The following is a 27,781-nucleotide window of genomic DNA, read 5'->3' on the forward strand; positions in this document are numbered from 1 at the left end:
TGTCGGAAAGGGCTATCTGACGGCAAGGTAAAGCTGTGAAAAAATTATAAATATAGCGTCGACTTGGTATATTTATTTAATCAGATTGGCCTTTATATTAGATGCCTAAAATAAGTTTTGCTGCTCACACTGGAACACACAAATGTAAACTCTGCTGCTGCAGTTTATGGAGAGGCCTGATTTCAAATACTGTTTTAATGTCATCAAATTGCGAAGTGGGCTAATGTTCAAGAAGATTATCTAAAAATCATCAACCAACTGGACTTGGACAAAGTTAAAGCTTTTTGTCAGGGTCTTTTTTCCCATAGCTGTCCAATGCCTAAGTGGAGACTGTTGTCATGCAGCAGTGACCTGGCTCTGGTTCCTTCTGGGGCAGAGACTGTTGGTCTGCACTGATATCCTTCCAAGAAAATAGCTGTAGCTGACATAGCTGAAAAGGGAGTAACCAAAAGCTGTTCAGCTGTTATGATGATGAAAGTCCTGCCAATAAGGTGCTTAAGGAACTTCCGACATTGATTGGTTGATATAGACGAACCATTAGCCAAATGGTTCCTATTTTGACATTTAATGTTATAGACAAGGATGATATTGTTCTCATTTAAAGATATTCATTCATGCATTTTCATTTAAGAAACAAACGCTCCAAATGATGTCAAAAATGATAAACATAACAGGATTTTCATAAAATAAAAATGGTGATAAAACTGCAAAAGCTTTATTGGCACAGATTACAAATATACTTAAACCATTAGATCTTAAAGGTTAAATTTAAATCTGAAACTGAAAACATCCAATCCTCCTTCTGTGTAATAGACCAATAATGTGTCAGCAAGCGTGAAATATGAGAATGAAACACATAACTAATGGACCAACGGACCTCAGCATACTTCACTGGTATACAATGCCTATAAAAAGTATTCACCCCCTTGGATGTTTCACCCTTTTGTTGCCTTTATACATGAAATCATGGTCAATATAATTTGGCTTTTTTGACAATAATTTGCAAAAAAACCAACTCTTTAATATTAAAGTCAAAACAGATTTTTACAAAATAAGGTCAATTAATTAAAAATATATAAGGTAAAGTAAATGATTGCATAAATATTCACCCCCTTCAGGTCAGTATTAAGTAGATGCACCTTTGGCTGCAATCACAGCACTGAGTCTGTGTGGATATGTCTCAATCAGGCCGGCACATCTGGACACTGCAATTTTTCTCCATTCTTCCTTGCAAAACAGCTCAAGCTCTGTCAGGTTGCTCAGGGATCGGGCGTGAACAGCTCTTTTCCAGGCACAGTCCGTCCAGTGACAAATTCTCGATTGGATTGAGATCTGGGATTTGACTTGGCCACTCCAGAACATTCAACTTGTTGTCTTTGAACCATTTCTGTGTAGCTTTTGCTGTATGCTTGGGGTCGTTGTCTTGCTGGAAAATAAATCTTCTCTCAAGTCGTAGTTCTCTTGCAGACTGAGTCAGATATTTTTCTGCATTCATGTTCCCCTCTACCTTTACAAGCCTTCCAGGGCCTGCTGCTGAGAAGCATCCCCAGAGCATGGTGCTGCCACCACCATGCTTCACGTGGAGATGGTGTGTTTGTGGTGATGTGCAGTGTTTGGTGTTCGCCAAACATAGCTCCTAGTCTGATGGCCAAAAAGCTCAATTTGTGTCTCAACAGACCAAAGACCTTGGAGTCTCCCACATGCCTTTGGGCAAACTCCAAGCGAGATTTCATATGAGCTTTTTTCAACAGTGGCTTTCTCTTTGCCACTCTCCCATACAGCTTCGACTGGTGAAGAACCCGGGCAACAGTTGTTGTATGTACAGTCTCTCCCATCTGAGCCACTGAAGCTTTTAACTCCTTCAGAGAGGTCGTAGGTGTCTTGGTGGCCTCCCTCACCAGTCTTCTTCTTGCCCGGTCACTCAGTTTGTGAGGACGGCCAGCTCTAGGCAGATTTAAACAAGTGCCATACTCCTTCCATTTCTTAATGATGGATTTAACTGAACTCTGTGGGATGTCCAGTGAGTTGGAAATCTTTTTGTAGCCATCTCCTGACTTATACTTTTCAATTGTCTTTTCTCTGAGTTGCTTGGAGTATTCTTTTGTCTTCATGTTGCAATTGTAGCAGGAATACTGATGAACCAGAGACTGGACCTCCCAGACACAGGTGTTTTTATACTACAATCACTTGACACACATCAACTGCACTCAGGTGATCTCCATTTCACTAATTAACTGACACTGCTGGCATCAACGAGCTGGACCTCTGTTGAATTAGGCCAGTCACTTTAAAGGGGTGAATATTTATGCAAACACCTATTTTACACTATATATTTTTAATTAATTGACATTAGTTTGTACAAATCTGTTTTCACTTTGACATGAAAGAAGCTTTTTTTGCAAATTCTTGTCAAAAAAGCCAAATTATATTGACCATGATTTTATGTATAAAAGCAACAAAAGGGGAAAACATCCAAGGGGGGTGAATACTTTTTATAGGCATTGTATACAGTTTCAACCTGCAGGCTGTGATATTTCTTTACCTGTGGCCTCAGAAATCTTTGAGTCAGCAAAATGAAATATAAAACAGAGTAAACACAGTTCAAAAATATAAATAATCTGTGCAACACTATACGTAGCTGACTCCATCACTGGAACAATATAGCATCATGTCCTTAAGCATTAAATACTTTTACAGGTGAAACAGTATAGGATGGGGTTGAGTGTTGTTATTCCCTTACTGTAATTTTATCCAGCCATTATAATTAGATTTCACAGCACTCAGGCAGAAATAACTGAAGGCATGGACTGTTTGAGTTTCCACATACCCCTGAAATTCACAGCTTGCCAAGCGATCGGGCAGAGATAATAACAGATTACATGAGATAGGAGATTTGACAACCCGATTAAAAACTCACCCACTCTGACACACTCAACACCTGGGAGTTGCCTCGTGCAACCAGCATAGCCTCAAGTCTTTTAATTTACTAAGGGATTTCAACAAGATGCTAAGCTAACCCCACATCTACTTAGAAAGTTCAAAAAGCTAATGATGTCAACAAAGACTTCCCCAGCAGACAGGGAGGGATTTCACCATGATTGTTACTGATAAAATGTAATTCCTCGTACAACATATTAACTCAAAGCTAAAAAAAGGATTGATTCATTTGTCCAAATCCAACAGAGGAAGGCTTTGATATGCCCGTTTAAGAAAGGCATCTCCATCAATTTTTTTTCTTTCTCGTATTATGCATCTATTCCCTCTTTGATTTTCTACATTTTTGGATCATTCTCTGGTTTTTCTCTTTCATATTCTTGCCCCGTTTCTCTGATGGGAACATCATTAGTTTTGCAGAAGAATGCCATGTAGAAGGTTGTGCCAATCTATCCAGTGTGGACATAAGTGAAAACTTTGACCTGACTGTGGGTCCAGAGGGAGTCAGAGGATCACCAAAGGCTGTAGGATTTACCCTCTGGGGACCATGAATACAAGTAGGATTCATTGAACAAATTCAATGGCAATCAAGGAACGAGTTATTGAAGTATTTGCCTCTGAACCACAAATGTCAACCTCATGGTGCCATAAACATCTGTATAAAATCCAAAATACAATCCCGGAACCCACTGGCTATCGTCTGACGATGATTTCCTTTTCTATTAGCCTGTAAGTTGGCTACTGGACAATTCGGTCATAGGCTTTGTCTCTCAACTCCAACTTCAGGGAAGTCTTAGCCCTGACCGTTACAGCGTAACCACAGAAATATTCGAGGCTAAATTGTATGCAAACCGTAAGCTGATTTATTTAGAGATTGATAAGACTTCAGTCAGACCTGTCACTTCCTTTGTGGTGGGGGGTTTTCTACTTCCTGTCTATCTAATTATACCAACTCCTGTCTGACCTCATCCACTCACTCTCTCAGCCATTAACCATCCTTCCATCATCATCATCTCTGTCATAGTCTCTTTCTAACTGACCGCTATCGAAACATTGCATCACTATTTTGTTTTGAATCCATCTGTCCTTCATCTCTCCTTCCATTTGTGCCTAGGACCATGTTTGTTTTGTTCTTCTCCATTTGTCCTTCCCTGGCGTAATGTTTTGTCTTTTTGTCCCCCCTCTCTCTTTCTCTCCTTTTCTCTCCCCCCCTGTATTTCATCTCTTTTATCTAAATATATTCAGCCTTCCCTCTCTCATTCTTGCCTGTCACATCGTCCTTTGGTCAGTCTCTTATGCTCCTCCTCTCTTCCTCTCTTTTTTTGTTTTCCCCTCCCTCTAAATATCGTTCCCTACCATTTAGCTGCTCTCTTTCAATCAACAATCTCTTTCCTTCCCCCCCTATCCCTGTCCTGCTCTGCTCCTCCCTCTCTCACCTCTAGATCAATGACATGAGCTTCACTGTCCTCTGTTGTGTTCAACCGTTTTTTAACTCTGGCACCAAAGTGTGTGTGTGTAAGAACATGTGACAAGTGTGTTTCTACATTTGTCACATAGATTTGCTTTTACCGATTTATTTTTTGTGTATAAGGGTGTTTTTATACATTCATATTAGATTTCATTCTGGACTGAAAAGGCTCTGTCCACGTTTTGAGATACACAAACACACATAAATTACATATGCATAGAGATGCGCACATATTTAAATTTTCTTACCCTACCTTAACTTTTAAACTTAAGTTTATCGAGCATGCATGGTCATTTGCAGCCGTGCTTTGCTTCGGTTTTATGCCGTTCATTTAAATGCCTACCTGCCTTACTACTACTACTACTACTAATAATATAATATAATATAATATATATATATATATATATATATATATTGCAGATTTAAGTTTTGCAGATTTAAGTTTTGAAAGTATTGCAATGTCTAGCGAGCTGAGTTCAAATCAAAGCAGAAATAAGCACAGCCATACACACGTACATGATAGATAGCACTTCTACCAAATGATTGGAGAAGACTGTTAGCTAAAGTACAGGCGGGCAGTCTGAGGCCTCCTGTCTCGTCACAGTGACCTTTTAAATCTCTGAACTCTGTTGGACATGCATGCACGCACGCACGCACGATCAAGTTTGTTTGTTCGGTTATTCGTTTTGCATGAAAATTGTGCATCCTGGTCCGCTTTCAAGCTTTGTGGTTCTTTTGTGCTGTGAAAGCAAAGGAACCAACCAAAGAATTACATGATAGCAAATATGTGATTTTGTGATTATGACTTCTGTGCATAATCAAGTCCATAAAAAAGTGTGCGACAGCAATCCCACAGTAATACGCATCCCGTATCCGTGTACTTTGAATTGAATGGAATTTGATTTCTCCAGGTGATAACTAATGATCCTCGATGACTAGCACTAAAGTAGTCCAATCAACAAGTTACCTGCCTGTATAAATCTATGTTTACTCTTCTTGGTTTGCTTGCTAGTTTTACATCAGTCATTCAAAAATTTACATTTTGGTTAATTCTGCACGACCTTTTTGTTTTATTGCATTAGTAGTTAGTTATAATTTTCATGTAGTTTTAGCTCTTCTATCTTTTTTAGTATCACTGATAAGCACGACATGTTGTATACGATCGTCAGGAACAATTCTTTGTAACCCTTTTTTCTAAATGTATTTAATGAATTTAAGTACTTTGGGCAGAATTTGTGTTTCAATTAGCACTTAAAATATTTTCTTGCACTTGAACAAACAAAAGTCTCTCAACTAGTTAAACTTACTGCCACATCTCTCGTAGTTTTACTTTAAGTTGATGATGATAGCCTTAATGAATGTATACGCACGCGTGTGTCTAATGACAGACAAGCTATCTGTTGGCCTGCTTTACATCCCCGCTTTGACAGTGAATAGGCAATTGTCAGTCCCATTATCATCATCACTGCTGTTGTCATCCTAATCATCCCTCCCACATCCTCTGCATCTGTTCCTTTCTCTCCCTCCTTACCTCTATCCCTCCATTCAATACCAAATTAGAGTTTACTGAAGGACCTCTCATTTCATATATCTCTGTTATTGTCTATAGCCAGTCATTCAACTTCACAGATCATCAGTACACCCACCACCCATTTATCTGCCTAAACTAACTGCACATAACATATATTCATCAAACACACATTATACCATCCTTTCATGTATGTGTGCGTCATCTAATGTTGAGGCTGAAGTGACCACAAGACCCTGTAATAAGAGAGAACAAATGTATCTCTGCATGGATTTAAACAGCTATAAGCAGCAGTTTGATAGTGAAGGCGGAGGGATGTGAATGTGCAGCTGATCTAAATTAGGAGTTTTCTCCAGCCCTGGTTGGATATTAAAATCTATGAACACAATGTGGTACAGTAATTCACTCCTGTTGTTTTATGGCTTCTTTTCACACCCTCAACCTTGCTTTGACAATGAAAAAAAAATGTACTCTTTAAAGTTACCACAAGAAACTTTCATTGAGCTGATTTTTGCGCTCTTTGTTGTCACAAGCACCAGAGACCCTTAAGAAAAACATCTAATTTTACTGCAGCAGGCGTCTGACAGTCTGCTCTGCTCAGTCCTGATTCTGGTTCTCCTGGGCCAGGTCGAAAGGTGGCAGCGAAGCCGGATCTGGCTTTGTCCACGGTCCGGCTGGTCACTGCCGAAGGCCCAAATGGAGTCTGAGCTAAAGGAGTTTCTGGTGAACGACTCAGTGAAACCAATGACAAGCATTAAGAATAACTACATAGAAATAGTGGATTGTCTCGCTGATGGTCTTGTTTACTTATTTGGGTCATATAAAGGCATCAGTAATAAATTGAGACTGTTTCATAACAAGTTAAAAGTTCCTCACAGTAAATTTAATGTCAACTAAGAAGAACAATTTGAAGTTCGATGTCCTGTCATCTATTATTTCATGACTTTTCATTACCTTTAACTTTAAAGAGAGCTGTACATTCAGAAAGTCCTTCCCCCCATTTCCTTCTTTCTCCACTGACCACATTCACATCCTGTTTAATAACCTGCTTCAGTTCACACTTATTTCACAAGAATCAGACTGACTCTGCTCACATTCAACGCTAGGTAAGATGAGAGGAAACCTCCAACTGAGGCTGTAAGTACTGTAAGTAGCTGCACATAGCTTGTATGTTTTCTCCTATTTACACAGTACAAAAAAAGGGTTGCACTTGAAATGTATATACATGTCTTTATAAAAAAAACTGTATAATTCACAATTTCCCTTCTATTTTATATTTCTCGCATATCTCAGGGGTTTGTGTTACAGCCCAACCAATATGGATTTTTTAAGGCCAATCCAGTTTGAGTTTTTAAGAATCAAGTAACAATACTGTTTCTTTTTTTTTTAATATAATCATGTAACTGAAACAATCAAGACAAAGAGTCTTCAGCCATGTTAGTGGCTCTCTGAGGCCGTACATGGATGCAGCAACACTTTGAAATAAATGCTAACTAGCAGTACTATATTTGACAGATTCTCCCTCTTTAGCACTAAACACAAAGTACAGTAAGGCTGATGGGAATGTAATTGTTTTCTGGGTATTTGCAAATTGAAATGTTGACCTGATGATGGCGCTAGAAGAAAAGTGAGGGGATCACCAAAGTTGTTACAATTCATCTGGAAGGGAAACATGAATGTCTGCAATACCTTAACAACAACTGAATGGATTATCGGGAGATTTCCTTCAATTTGGACTAAATTGAAGACTGACCGACATAACCATCCTTAGAGCCATGCAGCTAGCTTGCATGTCAAAAATCAACTTGCCGGTGCTCTCTGGTGTGCCAACTTTAGAATTGAGTCATTGTTTCTAAATGACTGCAAACATATCTTTGGCCTTTCTATACTGACATTTCCTGTTACTTATCAGCCAGACAGATCCGCCAATACCAATACATCTGCTCTGCTTAGCTGAGAATGTAGGTTTTATAGAGGTGGGATGTATATTTCAGTGACTTGGCAACATAGATAAATCCACTTGTGTACTGCTTGACCAACAAAACAAACAACTATTTTCCACAACTATTTCTATCAGACCTTCACCCTCCATCTTGCCTTCTCTTCTCTAATCAAGGAGGAGGAAACAGACAATGCTGAAATTAGATTTTAGAGGACAACATGCCTTATAAATGGGTTTAACAAAATAACAGAAGAATAAATGTTTTTGGTCTGCAGTGTGTGTGAGGGAGAAAAGGACAACCAACTCTGTCCTGCAGAGTGCTAGGGCACTGACTCAGAGGGCTCTTAACACCATTGCATGGCAATCAACAATTGCCATGCAGTTTAGCTCCTTTCCAATTGATACTTTAGTCTCCTTAACTGCAGATTGATATGTGCATCAAAATACAATTCTTAATGTGACTGAGAAAGATTCTGCAGCAATGACAATGCTGTTTGTTTGAACATGTAGAATATGATTCAACACCTGTAGTCATCACACAGCAGTAGGAACAATGTGAGTGTTTCATCTACAGTCTCTGATTTGAGAGAGGGACTGTGTGTCATTTTACACAGGGATGGCACAGCTGCGTCACTACATTAATTATTTACATCTCCGGACACGCTGACAGGATCAGTCAGGGTCTCACAGTAAATAATATTCTGTGTTTTCTACATATCAGACTGTAAAGATTTAACTCATGGTAAATTCATCTAAAGTAACACAGCCTTCATCAGGATGAGTCCTGACCTCCAACTTATCTGTCTGGACTTCGCTACTAACAGAATGAGTCTTAACTACAAGTCAAAATATTTTTTTCAGTCAATTCAGGAGGATTATTACAGTGACTTTCAAGTTTGGCCTCTTCCAACCATAATAAAAACCTGCAGTTGAGGCCTATGCACTTTGAAACATCTCACTTATTTTTCCTACAGCTCAGAACTAACTCCATGGTATAGGAACACACTAACACCTCACCATAATCCTGATTACTTAATGCACAGAGTCGCTACCTTTGTTAATCATTTAAATAATCAGATGAAACATCGAGAGGAGCTCATGTGATTGGTTATTCATTACTGAAGCTCACCCCGACCTCACTTCACCTGCTGATTCTGTATTCCTCCTACTAATGATGTATTCAGCCTCTCTTCCACGTGGTGCCCAGCTGCGCTTGGATTCCCCAACTGCATGTGGTCACCAAAATTGAAAAGAAATGCTGGTCAAGAAAAAATAAGAGCCCAAAGTGTATCTTGACTCTCCCACAGAGTCTCACAGCTCAGTTGATCGGTTGATCTTTCATGGAAACACTATTTGACAAACTCTGTTGCGTCAGATAAACATGGAAGCTTCTAGATGTGATTCATTTGCCCACTGTGGTCAGTACTGTCTTTGAAAAAAAAAAGAAACTGTAGCAGTGACAACATGCATGAGCCACATCTTAACCCAGGTCTGCTGTTTGGCCTGTAGAGACATTATGACACCCAGAATACATTCTCAAACATTAAACCGAGGCTCTCTCCATCCGTCATCCTCTGCGTGGCGCCAATCCCACTCGAAGGGATTTGATTTGATGTAAATGTGTTTCAGCCTGGGATTAAGCTCTGTTCCAGCTTCCTGATGCTCTGTCCACTCTGTCGGCAGCTATACAATGCCTGATATGGAATGAGTCTGTGATTGAGTGTACATTTGGGAGTGTGGGTATGAATGAGCGGCAGAGGGAAGAAACTGAGCCTGTTTTTTTGTTTTGTGTGTGAGTGTGTGTGTTCAGAATGTGTTCCAGTTTAAAGTCCTGGGCAGTGGGCCACAGACACACTTAAAAGCCACAGTCCAAGCCAAGGATACTGTCTAAACAGACATATTGGAAGGCACAGGGTCAGTATGTGTCTCTGTGTGTGTGTGTGTGTGCGTGCGCGCGTGTGCGTGTGTGTTTGATAGTAATGGACTGATGAGACAAGTACAGGGAAAATGCTCCTTCTTTCCTCTGCATCTATCTTTACACTTAACTCATACTTCTACACACGCACACACACAACCACAGTCACAGTTGTCAAGGAAACAGGGACATTTATTATATTTTAACCTTTGCCCGATTCAATTACCCACTGAAACACAACATTACTAGATCCTTCTGAATAAAACACTATGAAGGCTAACTTCTACCGAGGTATCAGAATATATGTTTAGTAATCAAATAAGTCAACCACCAATTACATGTATTTGCTAAAGAAATACACAAAAACAAGAAAATCAGTTGTCAGAAATCTGTGTACTTTATATGCGCTGTAAGAATCTGAATACTGTGAAATAGGCATTTCCATGAAGCACGGCAGTAGTAATATTTGTCTACTACTACGAAATGTTTTTTTATTTTTTCAACCACGACTACGTGCATTTACTGTAAGTGTGTAAGTGTATTCAAAATGTACAGTGTGTGAGAAACCTGCCCTGTGAAACATGATAGATAAAAATAGATTTTTTGGGTCAGAGTTTGAGGTAATTCATTGCTCGGATGTTTTAGTTGCAGTGCGAGGAGTAATCTCTTTCTTCCTGCACACTGCTCTCTCAGAAGTACTTCCCTGACTTGGGCCTATGTCACACTCATGCAAAGGATAAACACAATATGGCATAAAGTATACTAGTGCAAGTATGTAGTGCATTCAATGTCGATTTTGTGTACGCAAGTTAAGCACGAATATATACTACATCAGTAAGAATTTCTGAGTATGAGAGCTTACTGCACCTACTAAACCAGCCCAAAATGCATTGCATTTATTGACTGTCCAGTGGTGGACTGCCAGGCAACTCTATTTAAGTAATCATAACTGGATAAAATAATTAAGAGTGACGTTAAGGTACAATTAAGCGGAAAAATGAGGGAGCTCACATACATAATGTACTGGATTAAACAAATTTAATAATTTCATTTTTCCTTAAAATAATTCTGGAAAATATAAAACATAAATGCCAGACTGGTAGCTGGGACCACCAACATTGTGATTGGGTAAGAATTGACATGACATGAATTTCTATACCTAATTTCATGGCAGTCCATCCAATAGTTGTGAAGATTCTGCTCTAATGGCCAGCTTTCTTATGAATTATTCCATTAGTATTGCAGTCATTTATCAACGGCATTAATCCTAGACATTAAATACTGACTTTAAATTAACTTAATATAAGCTTCAGTAATTTATGGCCATCTGCAGTAACAAAATGAGTACTAGGTTTTGTCAAAAGGTATGGCATGCTAATATGATTATAACTCAAAAAAATGTACTTGACTGCTGAGTGATGTAATTATACATGAAACAGATAAAATGTATTTTTCAGAAATAACAGACAGCAGGACGCAATGATTCAACCATGTGATGTAATACACATTTGTTTTACTTCTTGTGGTAGATGTTTGCATAGTTTTTGACTTAAATGATTTTTGGTTCACTCATTCTTATGAAAAACATCCCACCCCTGTGTTTTCTCTCAGTCGCATACACCATTTAAACAAAGATATATATATATATACAGTACCAGTCAAAAGTTTGGACAAACCTTCTCATTCAATGGTTTTTCTTTATTTTTATTTTTGTCTACATTGTAGATTAATATTGAAGACATCCAAACTATGAAGGAACACATATGGAATTATGTGGTAAACAAACAAATGCTCAACAAACCAGAATATGTTTTATATTTTAGATTCTTCAAAGTAGTTGAATGATAAGGTGTGTCCAAACTTTTGACTGGTACTGTATATATATATATATATATATATATATATATATATATAGAATATATATGACTTACAGTGTGCTCAGACGGAATGACTTACAGTGTGCTCAGACGGAATGCAAGGCGAGAATGCAAGGCGAGAATGCAAGGCGAACTATACAGGCAGCGCCAATGCATAAAAAGTCAATGGAAAGATGCAAATAGATGGACACATTATCACTCCCAGATGGTCACATACAGACAGTTGGTCAGCACCCCTTGCAGTCACTTTTTAAAACACTGGGTATCACTTTAGCTTCTTGTTTCAAGTATTCGGTTAGGTTTAGGCAACAAAACTATTCAGTTAGGTTGACGAAAAGATCATGGTTTGGGTTAAAATAAGTACATCTGATAGTAACTTAAGTTACACACGTAAGTTAAATATGTAACACACATGTGTAACTTAAATTAAGTCAGTTTCACACACACGTTGGTTTTACTTGGGACACAAACATGGTCTCCTGAGTCAAAGTCCTGAGTCTGTTCGACCCATACAACCACCTGTGGACTTTTAGATTGACCAAAGATTGTACACATGGGGTAGGACATTAAAAATAATAAACTGAAAGCAATAAATGCCAGAACGGCAAAGGCCAGTGCATGTCAGTACAATACGCCTGTTAAGCTGCCTCACGGTCATGCACATGCTGTACACTGACCCTGCTTTGTGTGCTTATGGGTCAGTTAGTATATTATAATAACTATTGATTAATAAGAATAATACTGGGCCATTTTCATCCAGTGGCACTGGCCAGATGTTATAGGCAACATAAGTGTCACATTTGTTATGAAGTTAACGTATAAAGGAACACAACCACAAACAACAAGAAAGTGATACTATATGCATGAAAAAAAACACAAGCATGAAAGGAACAGACAATGTAATAACAGATAAGAAATCATGCACAGGGTGTGTGTGTATGTTGACGTCCTAGTGAGCATCAGCCATCAGATATCTCGGAGAAAAAACATGGCTGGCATTCTCTATCAACAATCTGTTCCCACTCGCCTTTCTCAATCTCCTCTTCTCTTTTCTTTCTTTCCCCTCTTGTCTCTTACAGTCTTGACATTATCATTCCTCCTCCGGACAAACCTCACATGACGTCACTGTAATCCAGTGGCCTACAAAAAAAAAAACCCTAACAGTAACTGACACTCACACAGTGTCTCACTTTACATATATTTTTACACACATTTTACATGTATTGTTTTATGTCTCTTGTCTTTCTCCACCTCCTGCAGTCTTTATCTCAATCTCTCCACTTTATCTTTAAACCTCATCACCATCTCTTTTCTCCTCCTCTGTTGTCTGCTGGCACGACCCCACCCTCTCACTCAGTATCTATTTTTTTCGCTCTCTCACTCCTCTGCATTATGAGACTCTCAGCTGCAGTTGCCATGGTGACCATCCTCATTTCCCAGGAATGCAATCCCCCCCCCTCTCTCTCTCTCCATCCATTCTGCTGCACCGTCCTCCATCAGCATCATCCTTTGCTTTCCCTCATCCATACATCGATGCCTTTTTCTACCCAGCCCTGTTTTGACCCCACCTCACCTCTCCTCCCTTCATCCCTCCTCTTATCCTCCCTCTTCTATTTCCCTCTCATTATACAAAAAAATACTCAATTCCACAATTCAGTCAATTAAATTGAGCTCATGGCATTGATATAGATGTCAGATGGACAGTCAACGCATCTCACTAGCTCAGTATGCACACCGCCTTCTTAACCCTCTCTCCCGCCCTCCCTTTCTCTCCCACTCCCTCCCTCTCTCTTTAGCAGTTGCTAAATAATGGAAGTGATGAAATATTAAATTGTTGTTCAGCCCTCCTGTAGACTGCCCCAATTGAGCCCTAACGCACGCGCACACACACACACACACACACACACACACACACACATATGTATATATATGTATCTGTGTGTAGTCTGTGCCATGCTCCAGTGGAGCTTCCGTTGCCACCCTCACAGGGCATCCTGCAACCACACCCACGCACACACACATATATATACACATACACACGCACACACAGAATAAGAAGGTGGCAGATATGGGGCATGTACAGTACGTGCTGTTATATGAGTGGATCGTTAAAACACACTTAGTCGATAGCAGCCAGAGAGAGCAGTTAAAAAAAAATCAATCCTACCGTCCCCACCTCAACCCCGAGAGACATGGAGATGGAGGAGGAACAGGCACGGGTTTCCATGTTATAATAAGCATACATAAGTGTGTTAGAAACATTATGTATAAAACCTTTGTTGCAAGGCAGTATATCTATGAGGGAAGTGTCTGTCTCCGCCTTCTGTGGAGAAGATTATTGTAGCGACAGGCCTCCAAAATAGGAACAAATTGCAGCATCAAATGTTGGAAATGCAATGAGCTTCAGGTGCATGTGTTCACGATATGTGGGCTCTGATCTCTGTTCTGAAATCTCTCTGGGTGTGTTTTTTTCACTGTTCATCTAATAGCTGTTTTGAAGGTTGTTCTGACTCTGCGCTGCCAGTTTACTCATTGTTTGCTTATTATCAATTCTGTAGCCAGCTAAGAGGTAGGGGTCTTTATCCAGCGTATAGCTATAGCTGTACCAAAATGCTAACGGTGTTGTTTAAACATGGCACATTAAAGTCCAGTATATCTTTTTTTCCAATAGCTTCATACTATTAGCAATGGCCTCCTACATGAACACAACATTTTCTGCAAACGTTAGAACAGTTCTGGTTATTTAACACAAAAATCTGTGTTTTTGTCAAAGCTCATCATAGGAGAATGAAAAAGATGAGGTACATCCATCAGGATTTAGTTACATTAGAATGTAAATCTGATTACAGTAGTGGGGTTGTTTGTACACAGTGACAGTCAAATCTGATCAAACCAACCCTACTCAGCCCTGATGAAGATGATTAAATTTGAAAAAACTGTTTAAGCTAGTATAGTCAATGGTAAGATCTATAAGCTGAAAATGTTTTTTCATGGTAGTTTAACCAACATTTATGTCGGTGTTGCCATTCAAAACTTTTACTTTGATATTGATACTAGCTGGGATTATGAAGGAAGTCTATTTGTATTCATTTTACAATTAAACTTTTATTCCTGCTACCATCAAATGAGCATGTTATCACCTTTAGCCCAAAGTCTAGTTAATAGTTACAGGAAGTGTGTCATTAAACTGGTTTCATTTCCTCCCTCCGATATAAAGATCAGTTAAAACAATTTTTAGTCACTATATAGAGTTGTGTTGCTATGGAGATATTCTTGTCTGGTGTGTCACACCTGCACATAAGCACAAACACACACACGCAATCAAACATTAACTGTGAATATGAAGTGAGGCATTTTAACAGCAATTCTCATGACATAGACCCTCCTGTCACACCCACTGTAAGACAGTGAGAAATGGGTCACGAATGGAAAATGAGTTTGTCTGTGCACTATGGTTGTTAAAACGAGACCAATAGATATCATGAAAACACTCCCTGAAAACACCCCCACACACACAGGGATCTCCATCTGTCTTGTCAAAAGCCATTCTTAAAAAAGGTAATTTCTCTTTCTTTCTCACTAACCAACTCTTCCTATCTGTGCTGTCCTGGGACTTCTTATTACAGATCTCTCTGCTGGACCTAGAAAACTGGATTGGAATACTTGTTGACTCCCCTTTATATAATCTCAGATTCTCTGTCAAACCAGTTCTTTTCTTTTTCTATTTCTGCTGTTCTTCCGTGGCCTTTCCTTTGTGAGAGTTAAAGACTGTGGTTGCTTGTTTTCTTGTGTTAAAAATAAGGAGGCAGCATCACTCATGATATGATTAATGGATCTTTGTTTGTGTAGTCTCCATTCTCTGACTGGTATGAAGTTTAGCATTGTGTTCTTAATGGCTCTGTGATTTATTAGTCAAAGAGAGAAAAAAATCTGTTATTGCTAAATTGTTAATCCACACCACAGTAGATGAGCCAACATTTCCCAAGTTTAAGTAGCCTTAACATGGGTTGGAAAATATGTATTATTCCTTTCCATTTTATAGTTTAAATAATATTTTTCCTTTCCCTTTTTAACCATGCATTGCTTATTTATTCCATTTTATCCTTGCATTCCATTTTGACTTTTCCCCGCTGATTCTGCTTTGCTACAACAATTTGATTTCCCCACAGGGATCAATAAATCCAGAGATTCTCTCTATATCTGTGTCTGTTTTCCAAGTAAATCCCCCCCCCATTAACAGTCCCCCTTTGTGCACTGAGCTATCTCTCCTCTCACTTTGTCTCTTGTTGAGTATCAGTCTCTCGCCCAATCTGCTTCTCTGTCACTCACTGCCTCCTTCCTCTCGCACTTCATCTATACTTAGATGCGACAGTGAGCTTTCACCCCTGCACTTTCCAAACATACCTCGTCCTCAGTGTCTACTTTTGAAGCAGACACAGACACTCACACACACACACACACACACACACACACACACCATAATGACACACATCAACATAGAGTAAATGAAACCCAGATGAATCATGAAAAGAGTAACTTGATGGGACCTTGGAAAAAACGGGAGAAACAAATCCAATCAAACCCAGCACATCTCTGAACTTCACACACTGTCGAATATATTCTTATATTAGTTTTTTTTGCACAAGGGAGACCATAAGAGCTGTTACATGAAGCGGATATAAACAACTGAAGAAGAGTTACAATATTCAGGATAACAAGTAGTTCCTATGTTTGGGTGTTGGCTCTCTGGCAGCTTAGCCTGCTAATTATACACATTATAGATGTGTGTATTGCTGCTTGTGTGTGTATATTTGTGCCCTGCTGTCATCAGTGCCAACCATCGCTGGTGTGGATTCTTGGAGCCAGTTGGTTCTTGCATTATTACTAGCTCTTGAAAAAGTACATTTGCATTCTTAAGGAAAGTATATTTAACGTAAAAACAGGGATGGGAGCAGCTGATCTATGTGCAGTAATGTTGATGTTTTTTTCATTCTTACTGGAGTTAACAAGGTCCGTCAGACTGGCCACCAGTTAGTTATAGGCACCATGGTCAATTTACCAGTCAATTCTCATTGATGGCACTCATAGTGACTGGAAGTAGCTGAGATGGTTTAAGGTTAAGAATGCCCTAAAGGCACTTTCCGTTAGAGTTGTTCTAAGCATGATCTTGGGAAGAGACCAATAAAAATCCATGGCATGCTGGAAAAGGCCTTGTGGAGCTTGGGGATCATTGCAGTAGTATAAATAAGCTGCTAAGGGAATATTAAGTGCTGCGCTGCATCTGCTGTTGGAATTATGGAAGACATGGAACGGAAACATGTATAAATATTCTAAAATAGGTTTTATTAATTTTAAGAAAAATGACAAGAGGTCATTGTCAATAAATTATGTCTATCATTGAGTTTTTTAGCGGGCAAAGGTATCAATTTGATTACTTGTTACTACCATTTCAATCAATCAATCAATCAATCAATCAATCAATCATTTGTTGCATGGCTTACCAATATTACTCAATTTCCAGCCACACATACAACATTAAATCACACAATACTAGTGCTGAAACAATCAACAGAGAATGAATAGGCAATGAATAGGCAACTAATCATTTCAGCCATTTTGCTGGAAAACATACCAACTATTCTCTGATTCAAGTTTATTAAATGTGAGGACTTGTTTCTTTCTGTGTCTTATATGATAGTCAACTGAATATAGTTGGGTTCTAGGGTAATGGTTGGATAAAATAGGGAATACGAAGATGTGATGACATTTATAGACCAAACAATTAAAACAATTAAATAAATTGTTGCAGTCCAAGACCTAAAAAAAATAAATAAAGGTTTTGAAGCAAAATTCAGAGCTGTGGCAATCTAGCCCCTTTCATACAGTAAATAGTTGATCTAAACCCCCAGGTCATGAACACCAGGGAGTCATGAGATCATCTGTGATGGTGGATTTTTTTTTTTATTCCTGACAAATGTCTAAGTTTGTAAAGGCTCAATTCATGTTTTCATTCTAGCCTTTTTCAGCTGTTGCTTCTTAGTTGAATTCAAACGCAGTATACATGTTTTTCTTACATACATTCAAAGTAGAAGTATCAAATGTGGAGCCATGCAGTGACTGTAGCATTATGCAGTTGAATACAGAGCCTGTGTTTGCTGAGAGAGTGTGAGAAAGAAAGGAGAGGGGGATGGGATGGAGAGATGCAAAGGAGTGATGCAGAAGAGGAGAGGGTAAGGGTATGAAAATAAGAGGGGAGAGAGAATTTGTTGGGGCCCCCATTCCAACCAATAGCATGTGAATAGACAATGCCAGAACACTGCATCCAATCACATGAAAGATAGGTGGTCGGGTGACTGCATGTCTGCGTGTTCCATGGAAGTGGCCGGCTAGCCTGGTTGCTACGGTAACTGGTCGGTATCCTAGAGACTGGCAAAAGGGCTTACAGAAAACTGAAGGGTAAGACACCCAGAGAAAAAAGAGACCGTTTGGAAAAAGGCAAAACCTCATCCGATATCCACACCATAGGGTTTAGAAGAGCACACACACGTACACGCTTCTATATGACATGTAACACTGTGTGTGTCTTTGTGTGTGTGTTTGTGTATTTGGGGTGCTGTGGCCATTAGAGATAAGAGTTGTTGAATTAGATTATCTTATTTCCACAGCTACAAACACACACATGTCAACACACACAGCAGAAACAGCAAATACTGCTACTGGAGTCAGGCCTGATGCCTCATTGAACTATAAATAATATTTCAGTCACTCAAACAGAAGCATTCTAGATGAGCCCAGCCCAGATATGCCTGTGTATGTCTGTGAAACATCTGAATGAAGGTGTGTTGAGTCGTCGTTTTGTATGTGCCTATTTTACATGAGAAAAGAGCAGCTTTTATGTGTGTTTCCTGTTCAATAGCAGAGCATCAATATTTGTCCTTTTTCATTTCGATAAGTGGCTTTCAGTGAATTTTCAGACCATATCTCCATGGAGAATTTGTACGCTGAACATGTATTACCATTGTTCGCTTTGGATGATTTCAGAAGTGTGACGTTGTATTATTAATGTGATTATTACAAAGAAGTGAGGCCATATACCATATATGTGTGCAGACAGGTGATGATGCATAGGGAATAGGGTAAAATGACCCTGAGGAAGCCTTTCCCAGGGGCAATAATTTAAATTTATATCACATACAGTCACTTCTTGTTAACAATCATACAAAGTCACTCTTGACCACTGAATACTGGCTTTGATCTTATCCCCCCCCCTTACCAGATAATTTTTTTTTGCTTGAGTCTGTTTGATGTTGTCCTTTGAGGGCGGGTCACACCAGAAAGTGGCACAGTGAAATCCATCCACATGTCCTCGAGGAAAAGGCAGTGCTAAAAACATGGTGACACAGGGCCTACTAGCAGTGGACAGTTGGTGTACTAGTGCAGATGGCTTGCTAACGGCTAATGTGCTAGCAGGCTAGGAACATGCTAGCTCTAGTAGTCAGTAATAATAGCTCTCCGAACTGCTTTCTGTTTCTCTCTGTACTGTGCAATGTCATCCTCCCTTGCATTCTGTTCACAGGATTGTACATTATTTAATTTAATTAAAAGTTACTGAAAAAGGAAAACTCTAGCTAGCTAGGGGCGGCTGTGGCGTAGTGGAGAGCAAGGTAGTTCTCCAATCAGAAGGTCGGTGGTTCGATACCCGGCTTCAGCAGTCGATGTGTCCTTGGGCAAGACACTTAACCCCAAGTTGCTCCCGAAGGCTTGCCATCGGTGTGGACTGGATGTTGTATGAATGTTAGTTAGAGTCTGATGCATGGTAGCCCTGTCATCAGTGTGTGAATGGGTGAATGATATGTAATATACTACTGATTGTAAGTCGCTTTGGATAAAAGCGTCTGCTAAATGACTGTAATGTAATGTAATGTAGTTAGCTAGCTTACTTACTGCGAGTTGTGTTAACAGTTTTCTTTTTTTTAATGCTCAATAATCAATTTCTTGTAATAATGAGGAAAGATTTTCAGTAGCAGATTGTAAAAAGCAGGAACACCCAAACTTTCTTGTTTTAGAAAATTTTAAGACTTTGAAAATGATTAAGATTATGAAAATGCATGTGTGTTTTTCTCGACCTTGAATGCCTGTGTGTAGCCAGTGAGGTTGGGGGTTGTAGACCACAGTGTGTTTGTTTGTTTGAGTGTGTGTGTGCATGTGTTACAGCCTATGTGGGTTCATAAGTCATAAAAACGCAAGCACACATCTGGCTCTAACACTCATCCTACTGTGATAAAACTGTGCAGTGTTATGCATGTGTGTTCGTGCATGTGTGTGTCATCACCCCGTGGGCAGAATTTTTTGCGGTACAAGACTAGAAAGCAGCAGAGATGTGCTGGCTGGCTGACTTAACACACAAACAAGAACATTTTCCTTCCTTGTTTTTCACCCATTTTCCTCTCTTTCTCTCACCACTCAGCCCATTACTCTGGTCTATTCAAGCTGCCCTCCCTTTTTCTCTGTTAGTGGGCTGAAGGAAAGTGAAGAGAAGCAGCTTTGGACAGAGAACAGCTCAACCTCACAGAGAGTGAGGACTGTGCTGAGGCATATTACTGTACGCATGACAGAACTCATACAGAACTCGCTATAGCAGGGAACCCACAAAGTCTCTCTCTCTCTCTCTCTCTCTCTCTCTCTCTCTCTCTCTCCCTCCTCTCCCTCCCTCCTCTCTCTCTACATGTGCCGAGAAAAACAATCGGAGCACAAATCTGAAATGATAACCATGGTAATCCATAAATGATTTATCTGTGGTGAAGTAGAAGACAACAGAGTTGATATGACATTTAATGTAAGGGCCTGGTCTGTGTCAACTGCAACTTTATAATGATGATCAAAAGCATTGAGCTGAAACTACAACACACGTTATGTCTACAACAGTATACATTTTTTTTACATTTTTACTGCCGCCTGCAGCCATTACTTTTACTCGAGCAGAAAGACAAAGAACATCAGGAATTGTCAGTTTAAGAAACCACAGCAATGCTGACAAAGCCGTTTTACTTTTGAATATGTACTACAGAAAAAAAATGTTTTATGCAATTATGCAAAATATAAAAACAATAACATAAAAAAAACTTCCAAAGTGAGCTCAGCCAGCTGCAGCTGCAGCCAAACTAAAAGTTGGGGATAGTTGAACAGCATCCAATCAGTAAAAAGAGATGGAGGGAGGACCCCAATGAGAATGGCTGAGAGTGGGAGAGAAGGAAGAGACTACAGCCATTAAAAGTCCAGACACATTGGGGCCCATGTTGTGTCATTGCCCGACACACACAAAGCAGGAGAGTGAGGGAGGCCTTTGAGGAAGACTTAGGACAATTCCAAGAGCCTCAACGTCAGAGTTGGGTGGACATCTTAAAGCCCTCGTAGTCATGATTGAATGCTGGAGACTGCAGACGCTGAAAATACTGCTGTGATGTGCTCATACGATGAAAGGATGCTCCAACATCTGGGATGAAAATCCAACATAATCAATACAGCTTAAAGATTTTTTTCTCTCTTAAGTCACCTCTGTCAGATTGATTGAAAACATAGTATGTCTGTAAGAAATTTGCTGAGTGCAGTTTAAATCCTGTCTGCACACATATATGGTATATGGCCAATGAAGCTATGAACTCCATGTCTATTTAGGCACAACACAGAACAATAGTCAAACTGAGGAAATGTAAAATTTGAGGGGAATATTTAACTGTGATTCGTACCAAATTGCAAATATTTTCTATAAATTAAAATCCAATTCATGTATATGTGGCCTATTATATCAAACAAGAATTGGTTGTACTAAACGCAATCTTGAAATTGGCTTTCTGTTCTGCCTATCCATGGCATTCAAAACTTCAGTTACATTTATTGAAACATAGTGACATAGTTGGCAGATAAGTTATGGTTATAATGACAAACTGCTGGACACAGTTTTGATATGTGACTGACAACCCCTCATGATAAGGCAATGACAGTCACCTGACAGGGCAGACTGCTTCACGGAATTGAATCCTGGAGGTTTCAATTTAGTGCATTTAGGGCAGTAAGCTGAAAACAAATATAGCAAGCTGCCTGACAATGAAGCCAGGTGGCCATCTAGATCGTCTCCCACTCTGTGGTTCTCTAATGAACAGCAGAAAGAAGCTTTTTTTTTTTTTTCAAATATCAAAAATTATACAGATGGTGTTTCTTCTTTCACCAAAAAGAATAAATGCACAATGCAAGACCACACTTTCATCTTGTCTGGCTTCTCAAACACCCTTTCATCCCAAAGGAGTCTGAACACTGTGTTCCATCACTATTTACTGCATATCGAATTGTGTTCGTAAGTAAACATTTACTTACATTGTAGTGACATTTTCAATCACGGTAGGATACATGGATGGATGGATGGATGGATGGATGGATGGATGGATGGATGGATGGATAAATATGGGTATGAAGCGAAGATGGTGAGGGATTGAGAGAAGGTTAGAGGGAAGAAAGGAAGGATGGAGGGAGGAGGAGAGAGAAGGACAAGTGGACAGGACGTACGGATAGATGGACTCTTTCTTTTCCATCTCACATGTGCACAGGGGAATAGGTCTTGTGCCCCCCCCCCCCACACACACAGACAGACAGACAGACAGACAGACAGACAGACAGACAGAGAGACAGACACACCGCACACACACCGCACACACACACAGGGGACACCCCATTTAAGGCTAAATTATTAATGGAAAGACAGATGCAGCTTTTTATCAAGTTAATTATTGAAGAAAGATGAATTAGAGGGAGGGAGGAGAAAGAGTGAAGGGATGACGGGAAAAAAAGAGAAGAGACAAAGGAGTATTTCTTTTTTTTTCTTTAAATAGTTCACCAAAAACCATCTCAAACAGAAGGCTGACCTCTTCACATCTATATTTCTGTTCTGTCCCTTGACCTTCATCTCCTTTTCTTCATTTTTTGCTCCCACATCAACAGTGGTCATCTTGATTTTCCCTTCAGCATCTCTTTCTCCCTCCCTCTCAGGTGCCCCTGTTACCATGGCAACAGCAGACATCAGAATTAATCACCTAGAGCGCTCACTTCTCTTGCAGCTACGCTATGCACATGCAAGCACACACACGCACATGTATCCACACGGTGTGTCAGGTTGACATGACACTGTCCTCATTGCGGACTCCAGCTGACTCCACATAACTGCAACACTTGTTCAGTATCTTCCCGGACAGACACAATGTTGAAGAGTTGAGGCTTTGATTCAAAGAACACAATGACAAAAACAACAAAGATCCCAAGATTGAAGATACAAAAAAAATCATAAAATTTCATAATACTGACATTCAAATGTATGCATGTAAAGAGGAATTAAAGTTTTCGGATTATTATTTAAACCATTTCATCAAAAAATAAAATTAATCAAGACTCAATCAAGTTAATAAAGTAACCCTTTAATTGCATAACTTTCATGTTGTGCATCATGCTGCTGTCTACCAAATCTTAGCGGGAATTTCAGCGGATGGACATTCTCACGTATTAACGGAGAGCAATGCTCAAACACTGCATTTGCATCATCTGCAAGGAAGAGTGCAACGAGCAGTGTAAAGTTGCAAATCAAGGATTATGTGTGTGTGTGTGTGTGTGTGTGTGTGTGTGTGTGTGTGTGTGTGTGTGTGTGTGTGTGTGTGTGTAGATATGGAATAATCACTGAGCAAAGCTGGGGAATCGTGTCTCTAATGGAAAGCTGATGCTCCGTGTGTCTAAATGTGAGAGCTGTGTGCGCTGAGAGTTGGATAACGCTGCTCTTGAGGTGCACAAAAATACAGCTCTATTGACCAAAGACAGGAAGAGAGAAGGGCAAAGGGAGAGAGAGAGAGAGAGAGAGAGAGACTCATGCTGATGGTATCTGCTAACCTTCAATTAGCAGCAGTAGTCAGCAGGGCATTGATTAGCCTCTAAATGCCAGAGTGGTGTGCAAACACCCACATCCAAAGACACACACACTCATGCACAAGTAAGAAATGAATGTCACAAGTCTTTCGTGGAGATGAGACGTTCATGGACACTAATGGTGAAATGAGGATCAACAATAATAAATCTAACAGTGTTGCAGATTTAGTCATAACACAAGTCATCACAGCTGCATCAATCTTATACCACGATCACAGTGACAGCAGCTTTACACTGCAGGAAAGACAACAAAAGTAGCACATTTATCTTCACCATGTTTCCTTTGTGTCAGAGAGGTGTTGACTTGCCTCCACATCTAAACTGAAACTAAATTCACAAAAGGTTAATATTGATTGCAGGGCTTTTCAATTGGTTTGTATTTGACTGTATAGGTTTTTATTGTGTCTTCAAACAACACTGTGCCAGTCCACTATTTTAGCCATTTCTGAAAACTTTTCCTGACCAGGGCTTCCTGAATTAATTACATTAACAAACTGCCTTTTCTTTCCAAGGACCATGCTGAACAATTGCTTTCAAATCTGCTTTTTAGCAATTTCAGTCAGGCTTCATGGAACACCAATGCAGCAAGACTGCTCTCCTTAATAATCTTCTTACTGCAATCCCTGGAACATGATCTATTTTAGCTCTCTTTGACCTTTGCGCCGCCTTTGACACCACTGATCATTGGATGTTAAATATTGACCTGTGCATGGGAATCTATACTTTATCTTTAAATTGGTTTTACTCCTTAATTACAGCATTGAAGAATATCATGTACGTAGGTAACCTACGGGAAACTTCTGGCTCTGTTCTTAGACTCCTCATGTTTCATTTATATACAGCCCCTGGTTCATATTATGCAGAAATATCACATTATGGCCCCTTTAATGAGCATGATACTCAGTTGTGACTTTTAAATAATCAAAAATGGTCCAGATAACATAGAAATAGAGCTTCAGGTCAGTGTGCGTTTTGACAGCTTTTTTATTGGATTAAATCCAAAGTGGCAGAAACAAGAAAGTTACTCGCACCCTTGCCTCTTTCTCCACGCCACTGGGAGGAATATGAATATGGCTGGTATTTTTTTCATCAGTTTACTTTCAGTTCCCCCTTTTCTCGACTTGTTGTTTTGCCATCTATCTTTTCTTCATCTCCCCTCAGACTGCTTTTGTCTCTAGTGCTCCATCTGAATGGCTTTTACTGCGTAAGTGCAAAAAGAATTAACAGCATGCTGACCGTGTGAGGTAAACTGTGTGTGAATGTGGCCAGCAGGATGTGTAAGCCTGTAGGAGCAATGCATCAACATTGCATGTCGTAAAGGGATATGTGCCCATCCTTGCGTATGTGGACTGTGTCATCTCTGACTGGTGTGCGTGTGTAGCTATAGATCAGGGTAGACAGTGCCTGGCTGGAAAACAACTGAGTCAGAGTTTCACTACCTGGTCAGAGACAGAACACGGAGGCCAAGCACTCGCACAGTATGCTCCCTGACACTGACACACACGCACACGTTCCTTGAAAATTCTTATAGATTCACAGCTTGGCGTAAACAGAAAGGATTTCATCACTTCTATCAACACTTTGATTTGACAACACAATAACTTTTTGATTATGGAAACACCCCTCTGATTTGTATCGACCCAGTCAGCTTTAAAAGAGTACTACAAGTACAGGCTAAACCATCGACCCATCAGATGGATTAGTAAAAGAACAGGAAGAAAGATATACATCATAACTGAATTAATGTGATGAGAAGATGAGAGGATTTCATCCACAGATGATGTTTTTGTACAGCTAAATCACTTTCATTCACGTCAAGAGTAGCTGCTGTAATGACTTGATATTCCTTCCTGATACAAGTAATTTATATCATCTGAGTTGAGTCTGCGTGTGTGTTTAATTTTACATTTTGGATAAGCTTTGATCCAGAAATTAAAGTGCATATGCTGCAAAAAAGGGATTTTATAATGTTTGAATTATAAAGCTTCTCTACCTACTAATTTGCAGTGCAGGTGCACTCATTATTTGTTCTCTGCTTTGCTTACATTTCAAACTGGGTTTTTTTGCTACTTTTTCCTGCCTTTTTTCCCCACTCTGCAGACTATCAGCAGTGATTCCTGTAAACAAATCAATTATTGGGAGTATAATTTATAAGGTCCCGACCCTGGAAATGGGACCGTCTTCAGACTCTTACTATGGTACTGTGACCCAAGCATCACACAGACTGACAGCCTGTTTCTAATTCAAAGTTGTCTGGGAACAAACAACAGTGCTCCAAATTGTATTGAAGATGCATAATGCCAAGTTCTTCAATATCCATTTGAGAATAGTACAGATGCAAGTCACCATGCTGACCTCACAACATACAGAGTCACACGTAAAAAAATGGGTGAGAAATTCAATAGCAGCAACCTTTTACCCCTTCAATCCCTATAAACACACACACACACACACACACACACACACACACACACACACACACACACACACACACACACACACACACACACACACACACACACACACACACACACACACACACACACACACACACACACACACACACACACACACACACACAGCTGCAGCCATGGCTGGTTTCTAAATAGGAAGCAGTCATCAAATATAGATTCAAATGTCCTTCATAATTTACATCTACAAGGCACAGCAGGCTCACACACACATTTCCATTACTCTTGCTTTGGGTATGCACTGTGTGAATATGTGTATACCGCATGTGTATACCGCATGTGAACACAACAGAAGAACAAGGTGGAAACCTTCTACTGTAAATGCCTGGACCGTCTGTGTTGAGTCTAAATTGTTAAAGAGATAGTCAGCTGTGTCTACAATGTGAATTCCTGGATATTAAATGTTCATCTGCAATTTCCTCTAGTGATCCCAGTAATATTTTTTTCTTAAAGTCTACTAAAGACGTATATCATAAAACATTGTTTTGCTACCTTTGAGACATCTCAAATTCTTGATCTTACAGAAACCATATCAAGCTCACAGTCCTCGTGGTCGGAAAGCACAGAGGGGGACATTTGCAACATTTCCACTACATGGTACGGCACGACTCTGTTCTACCTGACTCGCTCTTTTTTCCCCTTAGTTAGCAAAAGTTTTGGATAACTGGGCTAATGATTGGTGAGAGCAATAAGACTGTCTTAATAGGTGCAGATGATTCAGTGGCATATTATCATGATCGGTTGGCTGATGGTCACAGCAGCAGAGTCAACCACCTCCACAGTGCAAAGAGGGGGAAAAGAGAAAAAGGAAGCTGATTCAATGAATTTTTGTCTTCAAAACATGTCACAGCAACTATTTGACAGATTGTCATGACATGTGGTTCATGCATTCATATCCCTCTTAGGATGAAGTGTATACTTTGGTGATCCCCTAACTCCACAGCATCTGTTGAATGGTTTAATCTGACCCAATAACTGACATTCCCATCATCCTTTGCTGTACCTTGTCTTTGAAGCCCATTAGCAACTGTTAGAACGCTAACATGCTAAACTAAGATGGTGACCTGGTAAATATCACCTGCTAAATTTGAGCATATTAGCATTGTGAGCTAGTTAGCATTGTGAGCTAGTTAGCATTGTGAGCTAGTTAGCATGCTTACATTAGCAGGTAGCTCAAATCATGGCCTCATTACAGCAACACAGAGCTGCCAGCAAGTCTGTAGACTCTCATCTTGTTCAACATGTCTTTTCATGATGGCTCTGTGAGAGATTTATCCGTTTTGAGCTATTGAAGCATTATTCTATCACTCTGATTATGGCCCTGAAAACACTTATTCTAGCTAGTTTTGCCTGATGTGTTGCTACTTCTTCTTAAACCAGAATACATAACTAGGTACTGTACATTTTGTTAGTTTATATCGCATTATATCTTTACTTTTAGCATTTACGTTGATATCCAGGTCATTGTTTTTCAGCTAGTATTGGACCAAACTGATAATGATCATCTCTTCAGCCCATCCTAAAATATTAATCATACACCCTGGTTCTATTTTAAACCAGGCTTAATTACCGAGCCAGGCAGACTAAGGCTTCCCCTGGCCTAGTTCAATATATGGTTCATACTATACTATTCTCCCAGAGCTCAAAGCAGTGCTGCCATAGTTTTAATTACATTAGTGTCTATT

The 27,781-nt window shown here is 39.6% G+C and overlaps 1 protein-coding gene across 2 annotated transcripts in view; it reads right to left on the reverse strand.

Annotated features, from left to right (window-relative positions):
• The window catches only part of LOC129108481 (guanine nucleotide-binding protein G(o) subunit alpha), a 90,895-nt gene that overhangs the window by 30,224 nt on the left and 32,890 nt on the right, over positions 1-27,781 (reverse strand). The gene's annotated exons all lie outside the window — the stretch shown is intronic.

Source organism: Anoplopoma fimbria, chromosome 19 (assembly GCF_027596085.1).
Source record: "Anoplopoma fimbria isolate UVic2021 breed Golden Eagle Sablefish chromosome 19, Afim_UVic_2022, whole genome shotgun sequence".
NCBI lineage: Eukaryota > Metazoa > Chordata > Actinopteri > Perciformes > Anoplopomatidae > Anoplopoma > Anoplopoma fimbria.